The sequence below is a fragment of the Aulostomus chinensis genome, chromosome 14 (genome assembly GCF_037954235.1).
Source record: "Aulostomus chinensis isolate RoL2024-O1b breed Wild chromosome 14, RoL_Achi_v1.0, whole genome shotgun sequence".
NCBI classification, from domain to species: domain Eukaryota; kingdom Metazoa; phylum Chordata; class Actinopteri; order Syngnathiformes; family Aulostomidae; genus Aulostomus; species Aulostomus chinensis.
In genome coordinates, this window is record NC_141333.1 from 1369863 (window position 1) to 1396099 (window position 26237).

The following is a 26237-nucleotide window of genomic DNA, read 5'->3' on the forward strand; positions in this document are numbered from 1 at the left end:
ATCTATTTGTGAATATGAAAAATACCATCCAAGAAGGGAATAAATGAGGAGGTGAAGACTGATAACCTCCCTCTCAACCTTCTCCGAGCATCTCTGTGTGTCACCTGTGGTCAGGTAGCTGATGGCTGCGTACAGGTGAGTGGTTACTGACTGGTCATTGGTTTCCACGGTGATGTGGCTGCAGCTTTCTCCTCACACGTCCCTGCAATCAGCTGATAGCCAAACCTGAGCTGCAGGTCTGAAGAGACCTGAGTCTCTGTTTTGTGTGCGAGGCCTCGCCAACAGTGGGGGCTGAAGTGAAGAAATGACATCAGCGCGAGCTTCTGAGCACTCTGTCAGTGAGGGCGGAGCCAAAGAGCCATCCTCATAAACCTGATATAACTTTTGTTTCTTTATTGAACCTAACAAATGTCACTTCATGAACATATTGATCTGTTGTTTGATTTTGTATCCTGGATACATGCTGACCCGTGAACCACCTTGGTAGTGCAGAAAACCTCAGGTTGACCATGAAGTGACTTCGCCTGCCCTTTGACCCTGTTTCCTAGGACACGCCCCTGATGTTGACCCAGACAGTTTTCCGTGCTGCTGTGGAAGCTCGATGCATGGAGCTCCCCGCTCCGTCTCTTGTTTGACTGCAAACATTTACATTTTATCAGCCTCGTTTTTCAGAAACACTCGGACTTCCCAAGATGAAGTCATGGCTGTAAATCTGAGCGCTGCATGAAGTCATGTTCCTTAATCTGTGAGAGTTTGACGTGACAGGCCATCTCAATGCTCCGCCCTGACAATTGGCGCGCTCTGTGAATAATATGATCAAGATTTTCCTCCAGCATTCATGTTGTCTGAGGCCTCCCACCCTGGGCCGTCTCCTGAGCCGGGGATGGAAGTGTTGATGTTGAGCAGAGGAACTTCATGGTATCGGGGGAAGTCAAGCAGACGTTTCTGTGCTGCTGCTGTTTTATGTGTTTTCAGGTAAGAGAGTGAAATCGAAGCTCAGGAAGGTGTTTTCATCAAGCTCACTTTATCTTCTTCCACTTGGGAATGCTGGGGCATGAAGGATGATCTGGATTAAGTGTTTATAAAAGGCCCATGATGTCATCCTCCAACATCCTGAGACCAAAGTGAAGTGAAGAAGCATCTGGTGGTTTTCCCCTCGGTGCTAAGCTTGCTGGTCAGTAAGTAAGAGCCGGTGGATAATCTGCCAGGTCGCAGCCCTCAGCAGTGAGATGGTTGTTTCCGGTTGCATCCCACCCAGCAGGATTAGGCTAATTTGGGTAGACTGAAGTCTTCAGCAGATTATGGGTGTACAGCAGAGTGTCGTGTTAATGGGGGTGGGAGCGAGGGGGGTTCAGATTCTGTACCACTGGCTTCGGCTGCCAGGCCTGTGGAAACTGAAGTCATGGCAGTTTTAGCATCGGTGCTTCATTCGCACACTCTCAGACTGATGGTGGAGGCTGCCATGGAAGGGGCCAGAAGGAGCAATGAGCAGTTCGGTATCTTGCTCAAGGACACTTCAACAGCTCAGTCTCTGGGGGTAGTGAGGACTGAATCAGCAACCCTTAGATGACGAGACGGCCACTGGACCTCTGAGCCACAACGCCTCCTCAACAACTCAGACATCCACGTTGATATTCAGGGACCGCCGATAGAACACAACCCATGATTGATTCATGTGGAGATCCGCCTGATTTCTGAGCTTTCCTTGTGTCATGACGTGGTTATTGAAAATGTGTGGGCGGGTCTAACGGGACCGGACAGTTCTAGACGCATCTTTGAGTCGTGGGAACTCGCACTTTAATCCAGAGGAGCAGCTTTATTTCTCTCATTTGGAGGGAACATCTGCAGACTTGTGTGTCCTTTTTTCTCATCAAATGTTCATCGAGTTCAAACTCAGTGGACGCAGTGTTGAAGAACTGAGCTGAGGGTGAAGTCACTGGGATTGTTGGCCCTCATGCTTTGCTGTTGACCCCTGGTGTTTGGTCACTCACTGCCAGCGTGCAGCCATTTCACCATGAAGGTCACAACAAAGGTGCTGTCAGAGTTTCTGGGGCCGCTGGCTGGGCCGCATTACTGTGGAGATGCACCGAGCTGAAAAACAAGAGCCAGCTTGACCTCCTGATGTGAAGTTATTTCATTGTGTTGCTCTCTCCAAGTGAGACCTAAGGTCACTGGTGCAGTGCCTGTTTGAAACGCACCAGTCGTAAGAGGCCTGTCTGCACAAGTGCTGAAGGGTTGAAGAGTCAGTTAGAACTCATTATTGTACTGAGAAGTTTCCCTGTTGACTGATCAATGCTGTGTTGGTGGGTTAGGGTTAGGGATGTTGAGTGAGGGTGTAGGGGTGTGCAGCACAGGACTGAATCACCTCAGCATGGCAGACACAAGTAGAAAACCCGCTGAGTGCTCGATGAAAAGAGACCGGACTGAATTGAACTGATTGTTCTCCTGCTCCTCCTTCTTGCCTCACCCGCTGCAGACAGTAGCCTTTGCTCTTTCCTGTTCATTAGACGTCTCTTAGGTTAAACATTAAACCCGCTCCCCTCAGATGTGGAAGTGGGATTTCCTCTCGTCTTTTAACCAGCGATGTGCAATCAAAGAGCCGCTGAGCCACAAGGACCTCTGGGACTGGTTCTGATGGGAGTCCCAGCACTGCAGCAGCTGAGGGGCTGATTAATGGAGCCATGTAGGTGCCTAGAGGGGAGGCACAGATGCAGATGGGTGAGAGGCCTTAATTATCAAACCCTCATTCAGCAGAATTCAACCTTAACTGGTTCAATGCACCAGTGCACAAGAGAGGGCATCTATCACTGTGAGGCCTGATGACCCTGTGGTGATTCGTGTTGACTGATGGTGGCAGCAGACATTCAGCCAGACCAGACAAACCAAGCTTTGGCCATTTTTGTGTAACTGTGATTTCCTGCTCACCATTTTCATGTTTTTAAGCTCATAGAATGATTGGAGGGGGACGTCCCTTTGGCCTCTCTAGTTTTCAGCTGCAGCGTTTCAAAAATGGCTTCAAATGAAGCTTTGGTCTGTTCGTCCTCCCAGAATAAAACCTTTAATGATGAAAATCCATCACTCTGCCTCTGCTTAATGCTGTGTTAAGCTGCTGGGCCTCCTTTCACACTGCTTGGTCAAGGCTGGAACATTGGGCCATCATTACACCTCGCTGTTCTCAAGAAAACACATCAAGACCAAATGAGGAGAATAAATGGAATCATCATTCTAGTGAAACCAGGCCCAGATGGGGGGTAAAAGGATCGACATGTGTCCTCACAGAGACCCTTGGCATCATGGCAGTACGATTCTGTTTGGAGCAGCTCTATGCTCAGACATGATGCACCCTAACTGTCCTTTGTTCACGTTCGCCATCGCTCACAGACTCACTGCGGGCCCGAAGCTGCACACCCCCCAGGGTGTGGGGAGGGAGCTGTAAGACCATTCCCAGAACAGTTGGGGGCTTTTAAGTCTAAAATTAGTGAAAGCAAACAGGGACCATGTGTTATATGTAGACCATCACGTTTGTTTGTGGGATTAAAAACATGATTTAGCTCACTTGCCATATTTAATCTCACTTAATATTAGAACACAAGAAACTCACTGACCGTCCCTTTCTGTTCCTTTGAGGGATTGTTTTTCTTCTTCTGGTACTCAGACATTGTGCGTCGTTGTAGTTTAATTGATGTCTTGCATGAAGTTTATTATCACTGAATCAAGTCTGGTGATAGCCTAGTGTCATGTGTTACTCTCTTACCCCCCCTGTTCTCAGTGTGTTTCAGCAAACCGATCATACAGTCTGTGGCTCCATTGATCTGCAGGGTTGTCATGTTGGCACTCGTGATCAGCTTCATGTGTGATACTAGCTCATCAAGTCACCCCAGTCACGGCATGTTCCCTTTGAATGCTCAAAGTCATAAATGTGGAATCGACCAGAGCTGGAGAGTTATATGAGCTTGTGAGTGTGTGTGTGTGTGTCGCATCTGTTTAGTTGAGCTTGTTTGTTTGGAGCCGGGTGTGTATTTACTGGTGTGTGTTAGGGTTGTGGTGGTGCGGTTGTCTTGTTGTGCGGTGGATGATGAGGTGGCGTGTTGGCTCGTAGCCTGGACCTCTGAGGGCCCGGTCATGACAGACGGAGGGAAGTTGGAATGTTACACGCAGAAACCTGCCGGGTCCCGTTTGGAGAGAGCGACCGCGGCTGCTTCTTCTGGTGCTAATTTCAGTCTTGCTGATGAAGTCCAGATCACATCCACAGCACTGATAACTGTGACTGGATGCTTTTTTCTTGACAAAGTTGCGTTGTGTTTGTATTGTATTTGCTAGCATGTAATTGCTCCTATTATGCTGAAGTTGATACTTGAGGAACTGGTAGGTGTTGTTACTGGTAACTAGTTTACAAGTGTTGTCGTGTGTCTTAACTCTCCCATCCTCTGTCTCTTTGTCTTTCTCCTTTCGACTTGTTCACGTCCCCATCGGTCACTCTCTTTCCCTCCTTTCTCTTTCTTTGTCCGTCCTTCTGTTCTTTTTCTGTCTCTGTCCTTTCCACTCATCTCTCACCTCTATCTCTCTGCCCCCGTTTCCGTCTCTTTTGCTCAAACCGGTTAAAGCAGGTGGCCGCTCCCATCGAGCCTGGATCCTCTCGGCGTTCCTGCCTGTCTCACATGTGCTTGCTGATGGAGAACTGGTGGGTGTGAATTCACTGAAGGAGTGAGATTGCTGACCTGCTCTTCTTGTAAATTGTCATGAGAGAATATTTGTTGTGATTATGCGCTGTACAAATGAAACTGACTTGACTAGACTTGAACATTTTGTGCTCCATGCACTGTTGAGCAACTTTCCATAGTAATGAATTGCGGCTCCGCCCCCTGTGCTGAAACCCGGTCTCTTTTTATTCTCATGGCCACATCTCCTGAGGCATTTAAACCTCCAATACATTTTACAAGTGATGATTGAAGGCTGAGGGGACGTGAGGCCTTCATGGAGTCCATTTTAGTGTCAACACAAAAAAATCCTACCCCCCCCCCCCCCACACACACACACACAGAAAGAAAGTGTCAAATGTCCGCAACAATTGATCTCTTCAACAGGAGAAGAAACAAATGTTCAGACTCTACTGTCAGCTCCTATGCTACGTCTCTGCTTCTGAAACTGGGTCAACCAATCAGCAGTGGGGTGCAAACCGCTGTGTTTCTTGCTCACTTCCTTCACTGAGGGCTTCTACTCATCTGACATGCAGGTCGGAGGCCAGGTGCTTCGGTTTGTTGTAATGAGAGGTGAAGAACGTGGTTGTGGTTAAGGCGTCCAAGGGCGTGTTTCCACTGGCTCACTTTGGGTCACTTCGGCTTGGGTGGGGTCGGGTCGGGACGGCTCGGTACGGGTGTGTTTCCACAAGCACTGGTACCATGTCAGTGAGGGTGGACTCACCGGCCAAGAGTTCCCCAGCGTCATCTGTGAGTGACACAACAACAACAACAATGGAGGACGTGGAGGCGGCGTGATGCCTGCTGCTCGGTCAGTGTTTTTTTTTCTTAAACTAAAAGTGAGGGAGGACAGACAGGCGAGGCTGTAAGTGGCAAAACAGAACACCCAAGAAAAGAATAAGAGACTTCACCGAGCCACGACCAGGATTCCACCGAGGCCAGGATGATAGGAAGTAGACCACATAAGCGGGTGAGTTAGCCAATCAGAGCCCGCTATGTGTTCACGTCACATTTTAGCCCCAGCAGAGCAGGGACCAAAATTGTAACGGTTAGTGCCATGTTGAGGCCAATGGACACGGGTCCAAACCGACCCGGTGGAAACGCGCCCTTAGTTTCATGTCACACTGATCTCATTGTTTACACACAAACACTGAGTCAACACACCCGTGATGAGTAGCTTGTGTTTGAGTGCTTGTGGCCGCTTGCACGGTTTGTATTGTGCTGTAATGTAAATCAGACCCTTGTTTGAGGGTTGTGTGTGTGTCATGATTGGTGTCCCTCCCTGTCCCGATTGGGGGTTATTAACCTTTGGGTTGTGGCCAGCAGAGAAGCTTCCAACAAAACATCCTGCTTCCTCCGGATCAGCAGCTAACTATAGGAGCACAGACGCAACACGCTCATCTGAAACAATCAGAAAACATGGCGGCCCCACCAGCTCAACCCTCTCAGGACAGACCACCGTGCTGCAACGCATTGTGCAGCCAGAACGTGTGCGCGCGTGTGTGTTCATGCGCAGCAGGAGGTGGGAGGGGTGGACTGACTGCTGTGAATGAGCGAGGCTTTGCTGAGGCAACAGTGCACACAACATGAAAGATTTTTGAAGCTTGTGTGCAGCACATCTGTTTTCCCAAATGCAACTCCAAACGATCAGGAAGTGTCTCCAGTCAGACACGGATGGACCTGAGCTCCTGTAAATGTGAGTGTTAAAACTCCTCCAGGCAAAGCTAAGCCAACTGCTTCAGCATCCTTGGCCCAGACTCGCCGTTGTCATTGTGTGACATTGAATTTTGTTATTGCTGTTAATGAAGTGATCAATCTTGCTATTATTGCATCAGCCAGTAGGCCTACACCCTGAACCGAAACATTAGGGAACTCACAATGAGGGTAAAAGTGCATCGCAACATGTGATTCCAGTGAAGTATTGTGGTTCTACAGACAGGCCAGCGTAGAATCATTCTCCAGACAGGAACCGACCCCAGCAAGTTGCCCATCTTCCATTTCTATCTCCTGTGAAAATGAAACACAAGAATAGCTCTGCTACTAAATTGAATGACTGGATTATTTTAAGTGCAGGCAACGTGTTGCTTTAGGTTTGCTCGTAAAAGAAGAAGAGGTTCATGGGAGAGCCTGCAGCTTCAGCACAGTCCTGTTCCGACCACTCCCTGTTCTAGTGATTATTATTTTTTCTACAGAAGCAATCTGAGCCTGCAGATGTGACCCAGCTGAAATGCGTGATTACGCCTCACACTCACACACCCCAGATTAAAGCATTGGAGCTCAGATATCAGTTTAATCCTCTGGGTTTTAACAGCCCAGCAGTGAAGAGCAGGTCAGAGCGCTGACCCGCCTGCTCCTGATGCCTCCAGCACCAGCGTCGACTTGAACGTGTTGTGAAGCTCTTGGATATGAACATTTGCTGTATAAATGCAGGAGATGGTGGGTGTAGCTGAAGAAATCACTGCTGAAGTTGCACACATGATCTACTGGTGTGTGTCACTGTCAGACATGTCTGCACAGAATCTGGAGAGCCAGTCTAAGTATCAGGATCAAGCATCAGAACCCTGCAGGTGTGCAGGCTTACACAGAACACAATACACTGGTGTGTTTGTTGATGCGTAGTCTGCGTGGCCTGTTTGTGCTGCAGGGAGGGCGGCGAGCTGGAAACATCAAAAACCTGTCTGCCACTCCCTGTGTAACTTCCTTGATTCCCTGCAATAATGAAACGGTGATGATATCATTGAAGCTGTCAGCTGAGAAAGCATGAACTTGTCGGTTGGAGCAGCTGAGTAAATCCAGTTTCGAGTGAAGCAGGACGATTCAGTCTGGTCGTCAGATAACTCCTGTTTGTGGTCCCTCTGGTGCGTTGTTAGGTTCACCAGGCCGGGAGCTGGTGTGAAATGTGGTCTTGCTGTGGGAGAGAGGGTTGGGTAGCAATCACCAGCTCCTCCAGAGGCCATGCCAACCCCCTAACTGTTCTCTAGGAGTTTGTCATCTCCATAGAAGTGTGTGTGTGTGTGTGTGTGTGTGTGTGTGTGTGTGTGTGTTGGGAAACACTTTGAACAGTTGCTAAACTTGCGTCACATATGTGATGTGCCAGACTAGTGCTGGGTGGTGAACGCCCATGTCATTTATATGAAATACAAATGTTGCCTGCCGGGAGCGCCACACTTGTGAGGAGGGGACCAAGAGTCACTCTCCCTACTGGGCTGGAACCACTGTGGCGTACTGGGAAACTGCCATAATCACTGAATAAATTACTCCAATGCAAATTGTGTCACCCTGCCCAGCACTATGGTGTGCAACTTTTTCAGTTACTGGAGCAAACTGATAGAAGCGAATGCCAGTGACAACATTCCTTGAAAGGCTGATGGGGGGCAGATCAGTGTGTAAGGCGCAGTTGCTGTTCAGGAAGATTAGTCACTGGTGCAGTGTGTTTTTCTTCCTGTTGCTCACAAACATACTGGGTCATGCACACACACGCACAGGAAAGCTAACAGAGTTGGAACTCGTCCCAGGACTTGAATTCAAGTTCAGCTTTAACTTTATATCCAAAAGAAGTCCATGCAGAGGTGAAGATGGTAGTAAAACCTATAGCATGTAAAGCAGAACAAGCCACAACACTCAGGACTGTTCAGCAGCGCAGATGTTACAGCTGCAAAGGAGAGAGTTTCATCACCATCTTGCTCATCATGGTATTTGACACATCAGAATTTGCAGCAGGGTGGTTCTGTTTGGTACTGAGGTCTGCAGGTTTGTTAGGTCACCAACATTTCATGTGTAAATGTGAAATGCAGCGCTAATAGTAGTAAAAAACTCATGAATACACACTCAAACTCTCGTTGTGAAACACGGCCAGAGGAAAACCTGGCAGCAGGTGTGAGATAGCATTCATGCTTTGACATTTGTGTCATTTTCAGATGTACTCTGACAGGAAATTATGAATATCAGGCCTCAAGTAGCAGAGGGTCCTTGCTATTAAAAGACTGGGCAGCAATCAGGGTAACATGATCAGGACGTCCTGTTTTGGAGGAAATGTCATGTTTATAGCCACTGTTTGATCATGTTCCTCGGCAGCGCCCTGGGCCGTGCAGTGGAAGACGAGGATGTCCAGTTCGTCTGTGGACGCGTTCACATTTGAGTTTTTGCTGCACCTGCTTCATCGTACTGATCATCATTGACTCCTATCCCCGAGCTAACCAGGCTCGGCTCTGACACGGCAGACCATTGACAATATGATCTGAATTTGAAGAAGGCCAACAGGGGGCAGGATAGTTCAAGTTTGGGTATCCATCCACCATCCATCCCTCATCCATCCATTCATCCCTCGTCCATCCCTCATCCATCCCTTCTTCCCTCCACCCATCCCTCCATGTTCCCCCTCTCCTCCTGTTCAGGGTGGTGGGGGTGGAGCCTATCCCAGCAGCCTTCCTCCTGGACAGGTCACCAGTCCATGGCAGGGCCAACACATAGAGACAGACAACCATTGGCTCTCCCAGCCACGCCTACGGTCAATTTAGAGTCTGGATTAACCTGGTCCCTCTTGATGTCTTTGGACTGTGGAGGAAGCTGGAGTACCAGAGAGAACCCAGCAGGAACAGGGAGAACATGGAGACTCACACAGAAAGACCCCGTGCTGCAGCCGGGGCTCCACCCACAACCTTCTTGCTGGGGGCCACCGTGAGGACCACTGCTCCACCCACAACCTTCTTGCTGGGGGCCACAGTGAGGACCACTGCTCCACTGGACTGGCCAGTTTGGAAAAGACAGAAAAATTAACTTCCTGAGCACAAACGATTTAAAAGTTAAACTTCTCAATGCTCACAACCCTTCTCTTGGACTGAAGGATAAAGTAAATTTATGTGGTTTCAGTTCATTGTGATTTCACAAAACAACTCTTCCAGCCATAAGTCGGTGACATCGTAGCATATTTCTGCTTCAGAAACACTTTTCCAGCCATCAGTGGTGCAGGCATGTGACCATAAGTGGGTATCTCAGTTTTCTCTGATTTACCAGGCTCCAAATGTCTTTTACTGCCATGGAGTGATTCCATTTTTTTACACCACAACAGCTTTCCGCAACTCTTTAAAAGTTTAATAGTTTTCTGGAGCTTTTGTCTGAACGAAAACCTGCCACAGTTGTATTGTGTGTTGCTGAAGGAATCTATGGCTGCAAAATATTGGCTGTCGTACTGCTGCATCATTACAAGCCTGAGGTGGCTGTGCAGAACAGAACAGCCAGGTTCTGTATGTCTGAGTGTAGAGCACCTTCATGATATTACTGTTGGAATGTGTCCCAACTGCCTACATGCCCATAATGAGGTGTGTGTGTGTGTGTGTGTGTGTGTGTTCTTTGTTGTTCATTTATGTTTTCAGCCACTTTGCTGACGCTATGACAGTTTATGCTAATTACCTCCATGTTTGTGTTGTAGCTTTGCTCTTCATCGTCTTGCAGGCTGGCCTCCTCCTCTTCCTCCTCCTCGCCAACCTTCCCGCTCTCGTTTCCATGTGTTTATGTTGAGTCATGGTGGAGCTGTTTGGACTGGCTCATCACCTGCTGCCAGACTGTTGCAATCACTTTGCGCAGCCGGCGGGCTGGCTGGTTGAATGTAGAATAATGAAACAATAAACTGATTTGGTAAAGAAAATCTATTTGATTCAGAATTCATTTGGAGGTTGTAGTGAACTTAATTTCTTAAATTGACAAATTCAAGGAACCAACATGTAATTGAAGAATAACTTCTAAACCAGTAAGTCACAGAAATAATTGAATTATGCTGCTTTTTTTAATTTGGGGGGAATTGGATTGACGGGCAGCTGCAGGGTTCTATTTAGCTTTGCTGTGTCCTCACGCCGAGTAGACAGGCACTCGCCTGGCGAGCGAGTAGAACTGTCACAGCTGGCTGTTGATGCTGTTTTCCTTTTTGTGAGGTTCTTATGTGAGTGGAGTGAATATATTTTTACATGATTTCATTAGAGCGACAATTTCTTAATTGTTAATGTTAATTAAGAAATGAACGCTTTTGGTGTTTTGTCAATTTCAGCTGCAAATATAAACATACGTTTGTGGATTTAGAGTATATATACATATATATGTGTGTGTATATGTGTATATACACACATACATATATATGTGTGTGTATATGTGTATATACACACATACATATATATATATATATATACACACACACACATATATATGTATGTGTGTATATGTGTATATACACACATACACATATATATATATATATATATATATATATATATATATATATATATATATATATATATATATATACACACACAGACATATATATGTATGTGTGTATATGTATAGTGAGATGCTGCCAAAAAGAACTTGGTTGTCCACCTTTGTGTAATGAAAATAAAGCTTCTTCATGCTGAATGACTTCAGGCAGCAGCGTCTGAGACATTCACCTAGAATACATTGTGTTTGTTCATGGTAACAAAGGCCTTTTTTGGCAATCCAGTGGGTCACAGGGTTCCATCATTTGAGACGGGACAGGGAGAGATGTTGGGGAGCCGGCAGGACGGGAATCATTCGAACACCAATCTGCCTCACCACCATCACTATTCACCGGCCAGAGGATGTGAGTGGAAACCTGAACAGAGAAAACACGGCGCTCATGTCCAGGACAGGATTGATTCATTTTATTTTGTTATTCTGGGATGAGCTGGTAGTTTAGTGGGAGTGGGATGAAAACAACAGCTGAACATTCAGCAGTAATTTAAGCAAAGTGGCAGTGACAATTTTAACTGGAAAAGCTTAAGCAGTCAAATCAGGAGGGAAGGAAAATAACAGTGGTCTCACAGTTTAGAACTCCTGACTCTCCTTGACCTCTAACAACGACCTGGCGAGGGGGCGTATTGTTGGGCGTGGGTCGTTACGCTCCATGTTGGTCCTGAATAGACTCAGACCTGTGAAAGCAGCCACTCCATGTCCACTGATCTTTGACAGATGGCTTGGGCCAAGAAGGAAACACAGAGCGCTTGGTTAACCGCTCAAACCCAGCAGCCAAACCGCACATTTATCCTGGCAGTCAGCGCCACACGACCCTTGTGGGGATAATGTAGCATGCTAGCTCTGTATTACGTAGTCTGACTTTGCTTTGGAAAAGTAATGGCTTGCCATGCTGAATTATGAGGATGGATTTCAGAAGTTGTTGGATACAGGACTTGGGACTTGTTATGAAAGCACTTGATTGTTGAGTAGCGTGAGAGACCGGAGTCATTGCACCTCGAGCTGCAGCGCTTGTTTGAGTTTGTGAAGATGACTAAAACATGTGGGATTGATCTCATCGCGCGTTCACAGAATCAAGTTTGAAAACTGGAACCCAACCTGGAAGTTGTTCATATGTGTACCCCCCAGATCAGACAACAGAATAGTCATATTTATCACACATGAACTCGTTAACCATTCAACCTCATAGCTTAAGTCTCGCCGCTGTTCCTGGCCCACATTTATCTCTCAGTTCTCACTCCGTGTCCTCGGTTTGGTTGTTGTTCTCTTTGCCATGACGGTTACGTCTGCACACCAGCGAGCGTTCAGCCATCCTACTGGTCAGTATCCGTCACATGTCCTGAACGTCACAAGAACTGTCACGCTAGGAGCAGAAAGACTGGCATGATCATGAAGGCCTGGTGTCTCTTCACGTCCTCAGTTGTGCATTTATTCTTTGCATGTTTCTGCTGCAAGAATCTTCAAAACATGTATTTAACCAACATGCTGTGTGTTTGATGTGACATGAAGATGTCCGTCCTAACTGACTGAGCCTTGTTTATAGTGGATAATGTACAGTGAACGCGGTGAAACCAACTCACCACAACTCTGCAAGAAGACAAGACTGATTGTGCATCTAAAAGAGCAAAGTCTCGAAGCAGAAACAACCCAGAACATTTGGCAGGCGTGGATCTGAACAACTCCTGAGCTTTAGAGGCAGTATACTGTAGAAGTGTCACAGCAATCAAACAAGCAGGATAAACCACATGCAGCATTTTCTGTCCTGCCTCCAGAATCCTGCTTTCATCTGCTGAAGGCAGGCATGAGAGGGACACCGCTGCAGGCCATGCAATCAGCCGCTTCCCCAGTTGTGTGTCTTTGAAATCCACAGCAGACAAATTACATCATGAATAGGAAGTAGCCGGGGGTTTATGCTAAGTAGAGTGTAGCTGTGAAAATCCAATTTGCTGGTCCCTCTTTAACCACAGACCTACAGATGAGGGGTTGGGAACGTCTTTAGCGGCAATGTTGCCTTTGTTCCGAAAATCTCTTGATAAATCAGTCTTCCCTGGCGTTGGAGAGGGGGAGGGGCTGCAGTGATTCACTAACACAAAATAGGCCACCCTATGGACAGAGTCTGAGTGGATACGTGTGTGCTGCACTCTTATTTTTGATAACTAGAAACAAATACCTGTGTTCCCGCCCATCTGCAGCGGTGCTGAGAGTGGATGTGGCAAGTCAACTAGAGGACTTGATATCGACACGGTACTAAATGAGTATTGTATACAATACTCATTTAGTAGGCAAGACAATTTTATTTGTACAACTCGTTTTTACAAGCAGTAAAAATAGTTGTCTCAGGGCTTTTCCTGGCATCATGACAGCCTCACCTCGACTGAGGAGAAACTCCATAGAAACCTTTGACAGGGGCCGTTCATATCCATCAACGTTTTTGACGAGCATATTGGGGAGTGGTCACTGCTTACGTGCGGTAACTCCAGGCTCTGTGAGTAAGCACAGTCCTGCAGTCCATCCAGAGCTCCTTTCACTGCAGCGACCGCCTCTTCAACAGCGAAGCAGAATCACAGAGAGGATGGATCCGGACTTCCAGCTGCTTCCAAATTGTCCCATTAATCTGTGATGCTCCCCCTCAAAATGATTCAGGTCCACAAATTGAAGTGGGAGAAGGGAAAAGGAACAGTTGCAGCTCTCATATTCTCTGAGTGCGTTGGGCCTGCGCCGTCCTTTCTTCCTCTCTGAACACAATGTTTGTGTGAGCAAAGAAGATGAAAATGTGCAACCTTTGTGTGACATTTTAAAGGCTGACATTTTCTGAATGCAACCCACTGTTCGCAGGGAAACCTCCCTCCTGTAACATTTCACTCCTCATTTCTGCTGCCAACCCTGGCCGTGTCTAAACCCTGGCCCTCGTTAATGAAGAGATCCACAGCAACCGCATCGTTATTTGGGCTGGGCAGCAGGGGCTCAGCTACCTCTGTCTCTGGTGGTCAGTGAAGGTCACCTCCCGCTGGGGGGGCGGCGGGCAGGAGATGCCCTGCTGGGACCGACCTTGTATTAATACACACCTCATTTATCAGTCCGGCTTTGCCTTTTGTCTCCTTCCTTCGTTGTCTCATCTTGTCAGAGACCACTTTGATTCTGGTCTTTCATGTGTTTTAGGCGTGGAACCCGGTGTTCACGACTGATTTGATGAATCATCAGATGAATGCTTCACTTTATTCAAGCTCCGTAATAAATACACTCTTTTTTTCTTTCTTTACATACTGTGACATTCATTGACTGCAGCAGGTCAAATGTTTCTGCAGTCGTCACTGACTTAACAGCTCCAGAGGTGGTCGGTTGTCATGGAAGCGTGACCCCTGACTGGACGTACTTATTTTCATCCCTTTGACTTTCAGAGTCATTGTGTTGATTAAAAAAACTTGGGAATGGAATTTGAAAACAGACATTTCTATGCCTGGAAAAGTAAAAGCCAGAACATTTTTGAAAAGTCAAGGACATTTGCCTCACAAGTCCTGAGCTATTAGAGGATATGTGGTCCGGATGAGCCGGGGAAACAAATCAATCACCTTTCATTTACGAACCCTAAAGTCACTGATCACTTCAGTATGCACAGTATATATTCATGTTGCATCAAACCACGTAGCTTTCATTCATTTTATTCAATCTGTGCTGGTAAATCTGGATGAATTTCTCTCTTCATTTGGTTGTACCATTTTTTTTCCAAGTCCTGAATGTTTGAAAACCTTGGACAGATGGGAGTCAGCACGGCTGAACACGAGGAGCTGAACGTGTCTACTTGGCTACTCTTTGCTAATGAGTAGAATATTGGAATTCAGTGGATTTGTTCATGTCACACACCAGGACCTCAGTCTGTCACCACTGTGACGAGTAAGATTTTAGTTCCTCATTTATCAGTCCTTAATAATGCTGCTGTTGTGGAGCGGCACTGTGACACTAGCTGACGGAGGTGGACGAAGCACAGTCGGTCAAGGCACCTTGTTTTCTTCCTCCTCAGCCTCTTCACTGTGGTTCACAGCGTGACCTCATGGTGACCCATTAGCCGAGTGTCCTGAGAGAGGCTCTTCTCTCCGGCAGCGGTGCCGCGATGTGGGCCCACTGCGGGCTTATTTCTGCACCAACATGTTAAATGTACTGTGGCTCAAGTCATAACTGGAGCTGGTGGACTGTGTTAGGGTTTGATTGGAATGTCACAGAGAGTCCAAAGAGCATTTTGCAGCAGATGATGAGCAGGTCTTTAGGCAGTGGAGTTTTCCGTCCAGGGTCTGCGGTTGCTGACACGGTGCCCTCTAACCTGCCCCTGATGGTTCACGGGACCTGCTGCGATGACACGTCTTCTCTGACAGCTACTGCACACAGATAAATAGAATATAGGCTGCAGCCAAAGCTAAGGATGCACAGAAAGACAGGCACATTCATACTGGACTGCGCTTCACCAGTGTGTCCTGCACCAGCAAGGCCTCGGGGGGGATGAGCTGTTAATTGGGCCTCCTCCCACTTGGGCCCTTATGAAACTGTGTTGAGCAAAACCTTAAATCCAAAGATTTGTAACATAATGTAATTAAAGCAAACAAGGAACTACAAAAATACCGGTATCAAAGTCCAAAGGTGGCAATTTTAAAATGTGTGTGACGGCTAACTGGCCTGTAGATGACAGTGTTGAGGAACCGGGCGAGTTCCCGCTGCTCCTCCCATCACCCAGCTGAGGAGCAGCTACTCTGTGGGGACACGACTGACATGACGACACACGTTGCATTCTTCTCCAGCTCTGCTCGTGTCTGCTGGCGGTTATGTGAAGATGGTGAGCAGATGTGCAGGTGGAGCTGGCGGCGAGTCAGAGCACAAATTGTGCTGCGGCTCTGTTCTGACGTTCCTTCTGTGCAGTGTCAACACCTAGCAGGAAGGAGTTAAAGCTGCACGCTAGAAACAGGTGGTCTGATCATGAAGCAGAAAGAAAGAAAGAATTTCACCGACGAAAATCAACTGATGAATGAATCTTTGGAATACGGCAGTTTCATTATTAAGTCAATGGACTTTTGATTCATTAACTGTATTGTTATATAATACATGCCAAAAAATTCTTCACTGGTTGCTAACAAGTGTCTGAAGGAGACAACAGGGGTGGTGACCTTGAAGTCATGTCACCCTGGTGTAGTTCCTTCATAGGCTAACATTAGCTTTTACTGCTGAAATTGCAGAAATATGTCATTCCTGTAGCCGTGTTTTGGCCTGCTTCCTCCTCTCAGCCGTAGCTCCACTGCTTGACATCACTTTGCACAGTAGGACTGCCTGGAAGCCTTCTGGTGTCCATGACAAGAATCGAGACTTGAGATGGATGTAGAACCGGTTCTCCTCCTATCACAATGATGCACTACCATGGACACTTTCAACCAGAACATCCACATTCTCTACAAGCTACATGTCCTCCTTTTTATCTTCAATGATGTCATTGAAAATTTGCAAGTTTGTCCCCAGAAACAACCCACGTTTTGTTTGTTTAAAACATGTTGAAAAGACAACAGCTCACGTCAGTATCTGATCAGTTTAGAAATGTTCTCCATCTCTGAAACTAAATCAAGCCTCAGTTAAAAAAGCAAAAGAAAGTCAAATGAAGTCCAGATGATTTCTTTAAAGCCTGAATCTCCCCAGAGATCTTCAAGGTTACATTTCTCCCCTTACGAAATACAGAGGTAGCATGCAAACACACCGGCCTCATTAGAGCATCTGATTAGCTGAGTCTCCAGCGAGCCGCTGCTAAAGCCAAACATGGGCTCTAATTAGGTCCAGAGTTGCTTGACCTCCTCTCTGGCCCCTCAAAGTGGTGCAGTGCTGCTGTAATGAGTGTTGCTGAACGCTCAGCAGACGAGGACACACTCGCTCTCATGATGCCTGTCAGCACAGCGAGGCTGCTGACCCGTAAAATTCCATTTGGCCAAGAGGAACCAGAACATTTATTATCAGCTCCAGCTAGTTATTCTTTCTGTAATTGATTCATCTGAGTGTTATTTCTGAAATGTCTTGATGAGTCCTAAGCCCATGAAATGTGATGAATAGAATAGAAAACTAGATGAGCAGAGGGGGACTCGAAATTTCCTGTCAGGTTTTAGGAGTTTGCCTCCGACAGAGATCCTTCCCACACAACCTTTTGTCTGCTGTGGGAACAAATCACTGTTGAATCCCAGGTCAGGTGACCCTCCGACTGCCGCTGCCGTAAACAAAAATCCCAAATGAGCGCTGCAGTTTGTGGCCCGCTTCAGGGATGATGCTCTGACATGTTCAGCTGAGTTCGAAGAGCTGTTCGCTGTCGCCGCCCTCATGCTTGATTGTCACCCTGTTTTCCGTCATGTTTGTGACATGAATGTGATGCCAGAAAGGCAGATCCTCTCATTGCAGATCAGTTTGCTTTTTCCCCAGCAGGTTTACAAACCATTCGTACAATGGTGGTGTCGAACTCTCCCGCTTGATTCTTCGAACTTTCCAGGGCTTGTTTTCTTCCTGTGCTTTCTTCTCTTGGTAAAACATTTTGTGTCTACCAGGTCAAAGGTCAAATTCATGTCATTGTGATCTGAAAAGTAGTTCTTCGGCCAATATTGATGAGGCAGATGCCAACCCTGAGGTGGTGAGTCTGCTCGTGTGCACGAGCGTCCGTGCAGTGAGGTCGTTGGCTTTGATTGACATTCTGCTTCTTAATGCAGTCAATTCTCTTGCTACTCCTGCGTCGGTCGCCGTGAACGCCGGCGCCAAGAGGCCGAGGTGATGCGATCTGGATGACCTGCTTCTGATGAACCATTCATCACTAATCCTCTGCTGCCTGGTCACTAGCACGTGGGCGGAATTCACCCCCAAATGTCTAAAAACCTTTGCTGTCGCACCAAGAGCAGCAGCCTGATGTGTGCTAAGATCGTTTATGTGTGTTTGAAGGAATTAGAGGGAACACTGAGGCCACTTAAATGGTCATTGGGGGAACGGGTGCTTATTTTGGAGTAAACTCTAGCAGCCGGTAATGACGGGAGCTCGGTGCACTTTGAAGCTTGTTGTATTTAGATGTTCTTGACTTTGACCTGTGGTCATTTTGTTGAAACACATTCCTCAAAGTTCTCTCTCATGTCAGGATCACAACATTCCTTTTTCCACCTTCTGATGCTGGCATTTCAGCTCTGAAATAACGCCTGTGGTGTTTGGTGGGGACTTGAGATGGTTTTTTGTTTTAGTTTTTCTGGTTTTTGTTTGTGGATTTCTTGTTTTGCATGTCTGCAAACCCCAGCGGAGGATAAGAAGCATTTTTTACTGCTCACTCCTCCCTACAAGTCCCTCTTGTTCACATCCATCCGCCAGATTTCTCTCATATTTCCTCAACCGTCCCTCATTTTTTCTCCCTCAACATTTCTTCCCATATTTTCCTCGGAGCACCTTGTTTCCTCTCTAACACATCTGGAATTCATCAACACTTGTATTAACTGTCATTAACACGCTCGTACCCTCGCACGCACACACGCACAGGAAACGGGTATGATGCAATATAATCCTGCTTAGACACACATGTGATTAATCTCATGATGTAACAGGCTGAACGCTCAACAGACTGTTAACCTCTTCAGCTCCACCAGCAGCACACCCCCCCTCAGGTCGGAGGTCGGGCTCAGACTTGTGTCTGCTCTCCTCTTCACAGCATGTTTGACTATCAGATTTCCAGCGAACAGTCCTTTCTTCTGAATGTCTGCACTTGTTGATGGATTTGGAAAGTTTCTGTTGCTTCCAGCCTTTTAACGCAGCCTTTGTCGGCACATAAAGAAGCTAGGGCTGACTGATGAGGGACTTTTGGGAGCCAAGTCAGTGCAGCACTGGAGCACAGCCGCTCTACCAGACAAGTGATGCAGGGACCACATTTCTAAATGAAACCAAACCACTTTTCCTGCACTAAAAAGGCCTCCTCATCAACCAACATCAGCTGGCTGATTAATTGCCTCAACACGACAAATGTTCAACTCATGTCTGCACCAGGGGTTCAGCAGTTCACCAGGCCCATGGATGGTAAGATGAGATGTTACTCTATGAGTGGGTTTGTAGCATGGATTTTGGTGAGCCCTCGTTACAAATGAACTACCTTTAATTACCAAATGACTGCTTGTAGCCTCATGGTGTGTGTCTAAGTGGGGAGGGGCCGCGTTCACCCAGGGAGGAGGGAGGGGACGGCAGTTGGAGTGAGAAATGGAACCATTATTTTGTTCATTTTTCTGATATGTGGTGTGAGGTTGCAGTGACTACTGTGGGGGAGTGGCGGGCTCTGCTTGGATGAAGGGATCAGGAGTGACTGTTCTTGGTGTCGTCTCTGGGCTTTTCAGCGATTCCAGCGATATATGATGAGCACTAATTGTGGTCTGGCTCAGTGCTGCTTTCTCAGTCTGCACAGACGAAACTTTCAGATGAGTTCAGATGATTCACTGTTGGTTAAGGTGGTTTCAGCTCTGCCTGTGGTGGGCCTGGGGTGCCGGGTGGGTGGGGGTACAGGCTGTTCTGTCTGACAGCAGCCAGCTCAGTAGCTGGAGGCCCAGCAGCAGCAGACCCAGACACCAGCGTTGTGATTGAATTCCTGTCGGAGAGGCACATTAAGGTTAAATAATGTGTGTCTGCTGAGGCCGGTCAAGACATTAGCAGCAGCTGAAGAGCCCAAAGGAACAAGTGATGATGATTCTCAGAGAAGCTGCTGTGACCAGCGTGGAAGTAACATCTGACACTAATGTATGGAGACATTAACCTCCGCCGGGGGGCGGCTGAACTCCTCCTGGAGGCTCATGCTGCGACAGAAATAACGACGAGACAAACTAGCACAGATGTATGATAATCATGGTAATTCACTGTTTTAAAAATGGTGCCTGAGAAATCAATATTAAAAATGCATTTGTTTCCCTTATTGACTTGAACAAGAGGGCTGAGCGAAATGTGAACAAATGTTAGAATGTATTGTTCAACAGTAAATCGAGTCGAGAAGAAACTCACAAAGTCTGAAATGAGTTTTTCCTCTTTGTGGTGACGTGCAGAGCGCCTCATTAGCGAAGCCTCAGTTATTATCTCCAAACCTTCATCTCTCTCTCAGCTTGTTTTGTGTACTTCCTTTTCCTCGCCTTCATTTTTTTTGTCACGAGTCTTTCTTTAAGAGGTCACTAAGTTTTTGTAAATAAGCGAGTCAGCGCACGCTCTGCTGGACAAGCTGTCGGACTCGAATGCCGGTGAACGTTCGAGTGTGTACACTGTACAGGAATGTATGACGCTCCAGAGCTCCAGTGTTACTTTTGTTGAACACAACTTGGATTTTTGGTTGTGATTGTCATCATTCAACATTCTCACCGGAGCAAAGAGTCAAATACAGAAGAACTGTCAAATACGTTGAGAGCCAATTAATGCATGTTGACAGGAAACAGGGTTCTCCAGTGGTGGACACGGTGGAGAGTTGTCCAGCAGATAGAGGGTTAGGAGAGAAACTGTTGAACACACACACACACACACACACACACACACACACACACACACACACACACACACACACACACACACACACACACAGAAAACAAACCGAACTGTTGGCTGCTTCCATGCAGACAGCCATCACCAAAACAGCACAAGCGGTTTAATCCTTAATTGTCCTGCATGGTGCCCTCGGCTCTGTGACTGCCAGCCATCCATCTCCCTGAGCGGTGCATTTACAGCCGCATTAAAAGCCACTTGCGGGCCGATGGGGTCATGTGCTGTCCTCCCTCAGCTCATTGAGTCAACAGTAAACACACTGCACCAAGAGAGTTTTTAAATCAAGTCTTGGATCGTCTCTTCACGTTTGCTGCCAGAAAACCAGTATGTGAGATTGATTGGGGCTGTTATTTTGCTGTGTGGGCCTGAGCCACAGTGAGTGAGGCTGCTCTGCTGACGATTGCAGCTGCCTGTCTGCCCATGAACATACCAACCTTGTTTGTTTCTGTCATCAACCACGGCTGAAGGCACCATATTGCTGCCTTTTACCCAAGGAAGTCTCAGAAATGTTGGAATACTGCAGTAAACAGCATCTTGTCTGGGTCCATTACTTCATCCTGAGGCTCACACAGCTCAGTCTCCTTAAAATCAAGCCCGAATCACCGCTGCATCCAACTTGACTGGGATGTAATTCCACTAAACAGATCAAAAATAATGCTGAGGTACAGACGTGGTGAGGACAGTACACTTTGTCAGGGTTGGCTGACCAGAAAACAGCTTTTAAAGGCTGGTTTTGAATGGAGTTTGGGATCAGTGACTGCAAACTTTTGCCCAAAATGAGAAATGTCAGCTTCTGTAATTGGACTATGGACCATCGGGCAGGACTGTGATTAACATGGTTTGACAGGAGTTCCATAGTTATGAGAATGTTAGTTTGGATGCCATGAGAATGGTACCACTCTGTTTAAAAAAGACCAGTCCCTGTCTGTACTGATGATGTGCCAAACTGCCAATGTTCTTCCAATAGAAAGGTTGGTGCAAGTGTATCAATATTGTGTTACAAGAGGAAGTATTGTGATATATTGCAGTATTGATATTTTTTTTCCCCTAATTTGCGTCTCAACTTAGAACCGTTCTTCTTCTACTGCTCCTGATGTTTTCATTGCAGGGTGGCAAGCGCGAGGGCCTCAGGGTTGGTTTCAGGCCCAGCTGATGACAGATGTGTTAGGTTGTCGATGTCATTCGTGTTCCATTCAATTGCAGCACAGAAAATGACAAAAGATGGATGTGGCAGTGGGTGTGGGCTTAAATGTGAGGCAGCGGGAGTCCAGAGGGAAGCTGGCCCAAGAGGGAGGAAGAGGCCATTATGAAAGCCTGGTTTTACTTCCCCCTCAGTGTTGTAACACTGGAAGACCTCAGACACTTGATGTTGACATAGCTTGGCCATGAATCATCAGGCAGTGCATCCAAGTCATGCTTTGGTACAACAGGAAAACTGCAACCCGCCCGTTTTCTTCTGCAGCAGAGCATCTGCAGGCGTTCATGCAGCCTGTAGTTTGTTGCCCATTAAACCTGAACAGTCGCCTTAGATCCAGAAATGGTTCCACTCAGCCGATGTGATGGAAATGACCCGCATACACAAAACTTGGAAGGATTAACCCCACATTCGAAGCTTTGGTCTGTCGCACCCCTGAAACGCGGTGTGACTGGCTCGCCAGCTAGGGTGGTGTAATTCCAAAGATACAAGTCTAAGGTGGAACTCGTAATTGTGAAGGTTCCTCGTCACGTACGACTGCACGCGCTGGATGGTTGTCTGTACCGTCACACCAGTAAATAAACTCTGAGAATCCCGTTCCTGGAATTGTTTCAAGTCAAGAGTTTTATGAACATTTTTGTATTGAGAACAAATATTTGAAGGAAGAATTTAGCTGCAATGATGTGAGCTGCAGTCGGATGAACGTCGGTGTGCCAGCTGGGCGAGGCTGCTGGCTGGGGTCGTGGTCAAGGTGCAGGTAACAGGCTTACGACTGGACACACACGTCACAACCAGGGGGACGACAAGTGTGTGTCTTTGGACCTGTCTTTGTGTGACAGGTTTGAGATGTCAAGCAAGATTGTCCTCTAAGTTGTGCTTGTGTGTGTGTGTGTGTGTGTCTGTGTGTCTGTGTCTGTGTGGTCTTGTAAATGTGTGTTTAGTGACTGCAGGGATGAATCTCAGCTCCGCACACACACACACACACACACACACACACACACACACACACACGCAGAGATTCAATCAATCTGAACAAGACACTGAGACCAGTAAATTGCCTGGAATAACTCACAGGTTACTGTCTGAGTGCCCCCCTGTGGTTATAAAAGGAGCTGCAGCAGGTAGACAGCTTGTTTTACGTGTCAGCTGGAGCGAATGTACACTCGATATTATTGCAATAAATACATACAAACGTTTCCTCTGGTGACGAGTTTAAATTAGTTAATAAGATATTTTCAGATGTAGATCGAAGCGAAGTAAAATCTGGTCAACTGGACGTAAGTTTATCTTGAAGACGTTTCACCTCTCATCCGAGAGGCTTCTTCAGTTCTAGTGAAGAGTGTGGAAACTCCAGCTTATAAACCTGTGTGGGAGTGGTCAGTGCTATTGTGGTGGAAACGACCCTCCCGAGACTCACCTGGCCTCCCCAAACGACAGTCGTTGTGCGGTGTCAGGGAGTTTCAGGGGTGGTCGTTAGGGAGTTTCACCGACCGCTCAGATGCTAATGGGCTGTGCTGGCAGCAGCCGTTCCACATGGGTCTTTCAGCTGAGCTCTTTGGGGAAGCTTTGAAAGGACTTGGTTGTAAATAGGAGAAAGGAAATGTCGCAGTCCACCTCCTCTGTTCAAAGATGGTTTCTCTATCCTGACGTGGATGGCTTCTTTAACTCCTCTTTCAAACCATCTGTCCTCTCTGTCCAGGATTTGGACATGGTCGTCCTGGAAGGAGTGGCTTTCCTCCTTGAGGTGGAGGAAAACTGCTGAGTCCTGTCCTCCAGAGTTGGCTCTTCTATGTTGGGCCATGCGCTTGTTGAGGGGCTGTTTGGTTTCCCCTATGTAGAGATCCGTGCAGGCCTCACTGCATCTGACAGCGTATACCAGATTGCTTTTCTGGCTGTGAGGGGTGGGATCTTTGGGGTGAACCAGTCTTTGTCTCAGAGTGTTGTCTGGTTTAAAAGACACAGGGATGCGGTGCTCCGATTTAAACTTACGTCCAGTTGACCAGATTTGACTTCGCTTCGATCTACGATGACCTGGATGAATGAGAACCTACACAGACATTTTCAGATGTAGTTGCAAAAACTAACTTTAAACTGCTACAACGATTTATCCAAAAAATTGATTTAAAAGCAATCAGTCAGCTGTCATTTCAGTCAGTTGTTTCTGTCATTTTCAAAGAAAAGATGCTGAGCTATGTTGGATTCTGCCTGGTCAAATATGGCGATTGACTGTTTTTCTTCATTTTACAAGTAAATTGAATTTGTTTTGGATTTGTTTTTCTGTTCAGTGTTGAAGTGTCAGTCCAAGTAAATAAAGAGAAGTTACATGTCAGTAAAACTAACTGGCGGCGCGACGTAAAGCAGCACTTGCTCATGAGTGTCACGGGTTGGTGTGACGCAGAAGAACCGAATGTTCTCTGACGGCTCGTTTCAGCTCGTCAACCCAGCCTGAGTGAGTGGAGGCAGCTCGTGTTTCAGGCTGTTCATCGCGGCGCTTTTTAGGGAGTGGCTGGCGGGGGAGGCTAACGGAAGCTTTCATTAAAGCTCCCTTATACATGCAGCCATCTGGGAGCGTGTGTGTGTGTGTGTGTGTGTGTGTGTGAGATGTCCAGATGTTTCTTGGAAAGTCTCGTCAAGGGCAGGTCCATAAGTGAGGGAATACAGAATATTACCCGTGTTACCATGGCAACAGCAGATGTTTCCAAAATTGTTTGAAGGAGAGTCTGCTGGTGTGTGTGTGTGTGTGTGTGTGTGTGTGTGTTGGCTGTACTGTATGTTCTCTGGAGTGTCTCCGAGGAAAGCTTGTGCATATTGAGGAAGTCCAGAGGAACTTTTCCTTTATTACTCTGACAAACTGAATTATAAGTCAGGCTCGCTGCCTGTTCACTGGACAGAATTTGGACGGTTGGGCCTCAACGTGTCAGTTCAAGGAGAATGCCGGCATTTTTGAACCTGGTTTTTATTTCTGCCTGTGTTTGTGGATAAACATGAAGAGGCACAAGTATCAGATTTGGTTGAAAGTGAGAATAGTGTGAGCAGCAGCTACGAAGCGTCTGCAGCGCAGCAGTCCTCCATGTTGGAGTGAAAGGTTGTAGCTGGCGACGGGTCGAGATTGTTACGATGGAGAAGATCCCTCCACAGAGAGAGAGACACCATCACCCGGTGAGTGTCTCATTCGGCCTAACTGAGTCTACACCATGAAGCACGATTTCTGTTCATTGCTTTCATGCAGACAGGATTTTTATGGGCGGCACAGAGGAGCAGTGATGGCTCGCAGCAAGGCCTGTCTGCTGGGGGGACTCCCGCACCCTGTGACCCTGGATAATCCGTTTAACGATATCGGTTGAACACTGAGTCCAGGATTGTCATCTGTACTTCCAGCTTGTTTGAGAAAACTGGCTGTCCCACAGTGATGCCAACATGACTCCTGGTGAAGGACGACAGCTGCTCAACAGCGTGATGAAGGAGGAAGCTGCAGCCACGGCTGGCGTCTCTGCGGTCTGCCGCTCCATTCGCTGCTCTGGTTGGCTCATTGGATCTGGTTGATCAAGCCAGCAGTCACCAACCTGTCCAGGCCTGTTGGTCCTTCAGATGTGTGCTGAATCTTCAGACATTTCAAGTGGATATTCAGCTGGTTCTTACTGTTGTCGTCCACAACAAAATAACCATATTGCTGCTCTGTTTCTTTGTCCTTTCAGTAAAAGTGTTGTCATGTCTGCATCACTTTCATCCAGGAGCTGAAATGATCAGATGGATGTGGGGGGTGGTTGATGTGAGCAGCGGCAGAGACGATGTGAGCGTCTCAGCCTTCTGAGTCGGAGTGGCTGCTGCTGTCAGTGTAGATCTTAATTACAGCAAAGAGACAAACTAAGTAACAGCATCGTCCTGATGACAAACTTCACAAATTCGATTCCCTGTTTTGTCGTCTTTTCACAAGGCAACGAGCAGAAAACCATTGGAGTTTGGATTTAATGAACCACAGAAAGAGAAAAATTGTGTAATACTGAAATTGTGGGGCGGCCCGGTGGAGCAGCGGTCCTCCCTATGGCCCCCCATCAAGAAGGTTGAGGGTGGAGCAGTGGTCCTCCCTGTGGCCCCCAGCAAGAAGGTTGTGGGTGGAGCAGTGGTCCTCCCTGTGGCCCCCATCAAGAAGGTTGAGGGTGGAGCCCCGGCTGCAGCACGGGGTCTTTCTGGGTGAGTCTCCATGTTCTCCCTGTTCCTGCTGGGTTCTCTCTGGTACTCCAGCTTCCTCCACAGTCCAAAGACATCAAGAGGGACCAGGTTAATCCAGACTCTAAATTGACCGTAGGCGTGGCTGGGAGAGCCAATGGTTGTCTGTCTCTATGTGTTGGCCCTGCCATGGACTGGTGACCTGTCCAGGGGGAAGGCTGCTGGGATAGGCTCCACCCCCACCACCCTCAACAGGAGAAGAGGGGGAACATGGAGGGAGGGATGATGGATGGATGGATGGATGATGCATGGATGAGGGATTAGGGATGGATGGAGGGATGAGGGATGGATGGAGGGATGATGGATGGATGAGGGAT

The 26237-nt window shown here is 47.3% G+C and overlaps 1 protein-coding gene across 7 annotated transcripts in view; it reads left to right on the forward strand.

The window, feature by feature from the left end:
- mast2 (microtubule associated serine/threonine kinase 2) overlaps positions 1-26237 on the forward strand; it is a 138076-nt gene that overhangs the window by 1501 nt on the left and 110338 nt on the right. The gene's annotated exons all lie outside the window — the stretch shown is intronic.